This window comes from Ctenopharyngodon idella, chromosome 21 (genome assembly GCF_019924925.1).
Source record: "Ctenopharyngodon idella isolate HZGC_01 chromosome 21, HZGC01, whole genome shotgun sequence".
Lineage (NCBI taxonomy): Eukaryota > Metazoa > Chordata > Actinopteri > Cypriniformes > Xenocyprididae > Ctenopharyngodon > Ctenopharyngodon idella.
This window is the reverse complement of record NC_067240.1, coordinates 682,645-686,506: the sequence shown is the minus strand read 5'-3', so window position 1 is coordinate 686,506 and position 3,862 is coordinate 682,645. Positions and strand designations below refer to the sequence as shown.

Sequence of the window (3,862 nt, the reverse complement as noted above, 5' to 3'; positions counted from 1 at the left end):
ATTATTTCATGGCTAAAGATCTATAGAGAACTGCAGGAGAACTGAACATCAGGACAAGAGAGAAAGAGAAAAATGGCAAAGAAAGAGGATGAGAAACAAACTACTGAAGCAGGAGAGAAACAGATCCTGAGACAAAACAGCATTAACAGCGGAAAACCAAACTGTATTTATGATAAAACTCTGTTACTATTGTCTTTCATCTTCTCTGGTGTCTGAATGTGTCAAATCAATCCTGAACTATCATTTCATCTGCTATATAAACTATATGAAGATTATCAGACACTTGTGTTTTAGTTTTCATGATCCAGACAAACCTGCTTGATATTTCACAAATGAGGCTTAGAGGCAGGTACGGTATTTGCATCTCTAAACAAACCAGAACATGTTTCTAAGAGCTTGGGCGTGACTCTAAAGCTTAAAGCTTCCGATCTCAGACTAAACATCAACAGAGATCTACAGTGACTGACTCTTTCAGCTCAACACAATGTGATTACAACACTTTGATATTTCACTGTGAAGAAAATAGTTTTTACATATTTTTAAACTGATGCTTGTTTTATTGAAACTGTAAATCTGTATTGCACTAGAATCATTAATAAACGCCACACTTCACTTTAACTCTAAATGATATATTTTGTAACAGAATTAATGTGACATGGCAGAAGATCTGTGGAGCATCACAAAATGACCAGCAAAGTGGATGAGTTACTGTCTAATGAATCAGGAGAGAAACAGACCAAAAGAAGGATCAGACGGAGCAGCACTGATAAAGACAGACCAAACTGTGATCTTTAAGACTTCATCCCCAACTCTGTTATCTGAATGTGTAAAAATGATCCTAAACTTTAACATTCATCCACTAAGATGATCAGATGTCTGTGTTTTAGTTCCTCATGATTCAGACGGGCCTGCAGAGATTCATTCTGATGTTTCTCAGATGAGGTGAGACACTGATCATGTACAGAATAGAGTAACTGTGTAGAAGTGATGTAGAAATCTGATGTTACACTGACAGTGTTTTCTCTCTGTAGAAAGCTGAAGTTGGTGTCGCTAGCACTCATCTACAGACACAAGTTCACAGATAAGACAAGCAGTTTTCATATAAGATGAATGTGTGTATTTACATATGCTCATAGAAGATGTTTTTCTGAATAAATCTGATACAGTTGTACAATAATCATTGATAATCACTGTTTTACTGCATGCATGTTACTGTATCATTGCATTCAGTTGTTTAAGACTTGGGTTATCAAACTTTATTATTTGATGGTTCCATTTTGGAAATTTCTACTAACTATAAGTAATTTTGCAGCTACATGTCAACTAACTCCGTTGGATATAACGTGACACACTGCGTCAGAGCTGATCCAACCAGCCTAACCTGCAAGGTAGGTGAACCGCGGGTAACAGAGAAACGGAGAAACACGACCAACTCCAGGTATAAGCAGGTGTAAAGCAGAGTTTGGCTGTAGACAGAAATCTCTGCAGCTGCTGACGGACACCAGGATTCACACTGTGGACCTTTATTTCTGCAGGACTTCTTCATTGTACATATTCAGGTTCTCTGGAACGGATTTTCCCACATCTCTCTTCTCAAAGGTGAGAAACATGTTTATAAATACATGATTTCATTATAGCTTAATTTACTGAAGAGATTTATCACCAAACATTTTCATATGAATGACTGGATTATTTGTAGTTTCTTCAGAAATGATTTAATAGCTGTAATATTGTGATCTAATGTGATCATCGTTTGTCTCTATATTCCTTGTTTTATGGTTTAAATTGGGAAGAAACACATGAAGACAAACAGACGTTCAGACGATCAGCTGCAGTGAAACGAGAGTAGATAATAAATATCAGTCAAGATACAAACAGTGAATATTAGGAAATCAATGTCACATACTGTATGTTATGAGCCTTATTAAGATTTATTATAAAGATTTATTACATTTTTAACAGCAAATCTAATCGCACAGCTGCTTGATCAGGACTTTGATTTGACTTTATCTGAAATTGCAGTGACTGTGATAACTAAAACTCTGTGTGTGATTGAACAGGAACAAATGTAGTGGAGAAAGAAAAAACTGCTGGAGCCTCAGAAATCACAGAGCAGCAGAAAACAAGAAGACAGAGAGAAAAATGGAGACACAAACCAGTGAATCAAAAAAGAGAAGAAGACAGAGACTTCAGAGATGTGGCAGTATGAACAGAATAAACCCACAATGTGAGTGTTTGATCATTATGGAACTTTATTCTTTCTTTAATCTTGCTAGATTTACTGTTGTTTTCTTAAGACTGTCATAAAGTGTCACATTCAACAGATTCATCAGACTTTCTGCAGTCACAGATGAATGAAACATTTACAGATGTGTGTGGAAATGACAGAACGGTTATTGATTGATAAACTTCTCAGTTAAAATTGTATGAGAGGTTCATCTGATATATATATTCAAGTGTTGCGCAGAATGACGTCCAGCTCCAGCTCTTTTGATCTAAGGGGTGGGGTTATGTTTAGTGATGGGTGGAGTTATGTTTAGTGATTGGGTAATGGGCAGGATTAGGGTGTGGCCGGCCGCTCTAGCTCCACCCACTGGTTCTGCAGTGAACAGCCTCTCTATATACGTGTGATTTCTAGTTTCAGGTGATCCAGACGAGCCTGTAAAGATTCATTCTGATAATCAAAACCCTTCAGGATGTTCTGAAGAACATCACAGAGTTCAGAGTTCAGCTGCTGAAGACCTGAACATCTTCATCATCATCATCAGTAGTCTGTTCAGATCCTGGACTGTTTTTCAGACTCATCTGATCACAAACAGACAGACTAATGAACGTGTTCTTCCTCAGATCAGTGTCTGATAACTGGGTTTATTCCTGCTCTCTTTACTGACGACATTTGATCTGCATCTTCGTCATACAGAGACTTTTTGTGTTTTACAAAATATGTGTTTTGCACTGCCTCATACATTTTATGTATTATTTATGTTTATATTCCTGTATATTGTGACATATTTCCTAGATTATATATTTCTCTTTAAATAGAGAAATATAACATTTATTAAATCATCTTTTTTCATCCTATTAAATTTATGCAATATCCATTAATAGCTTAATATATTTCATGCAGTGTTATTTTAGTACTATTATAAAATAAAACAAATAGTTTAGTTAGAGCAACGGCAGAGACTGTTTATTTTCACCACAACATATTTTATTTTCTTACAAGAAGACGATCTCCGTCCCTCTTTTCTGTGTTCTGTTGTTTTTTGTATATATTTTGTAAATAATCATTTGGTTGTATTACACTACTGCACTGTAAATATGATTATTAAAGAGTTATTATGAAAAATCATATCTTTGTCTGTGCTTGATTCATTTCAACATTTAAGCTTTTGGTCACTGAACATATCTTTATTTAATTTGGTTTTCTTATTTTACATTTTCATCTACATGTAACATTCTCTAATATCCACAGACATCTAAAGAGAGATGAACTGAGATTTACTGACTCAAAAGCTTATACTGGCCTCAAATGATTGTAAAAACATAAAATCTGTTGAAATAAAATACTATTTAACATGATATTTGTATGTTGCTTGTACATGAAGAAATTCAAACATGTCTAAAATTAATGAACACTTTAAATATATCAATTAAGAATAATATTGCTCTAATAAAGTGATGTGTCTCCCTCTACAGGAGATGAATATAAATGAAGTTTTGAACAGGAACTTCTCAAGGAGCGCAGATGCATCTACTTTAATATTTTAATAAAGTAACAAGAGTTTAATAGAAAATATTAGACAGTTTTTCTAATTATGTGAATCTTTATTGAAGTCAAACACAAAGATGAAGGTTTCAG

The 3,862-nt window shown here is 34.6% G+C and overlaps 1 long non-coding RNA gene across 1 annotated transcript; it reads left to right on the top strand.

Annotated features, from left to right (window-relative positions):
• The first annotated feature begins 1,452 nt into the window (after positions 1-1,452).
• Positions 1,453-3,352, top strand: LOC127503645 (uncharacterized). The gene is made up of 3 exons (XR_007927158.1): positions 1,453-1,599; positions 2,061-2,227; positions 2,639-3,352. It is a non-coding gene; the product is annotated as an uncharacterized LOC127503645 (long non-coding RNA).
• Positions 3,353-3,862: the final 510 nt, after the last annotated feature.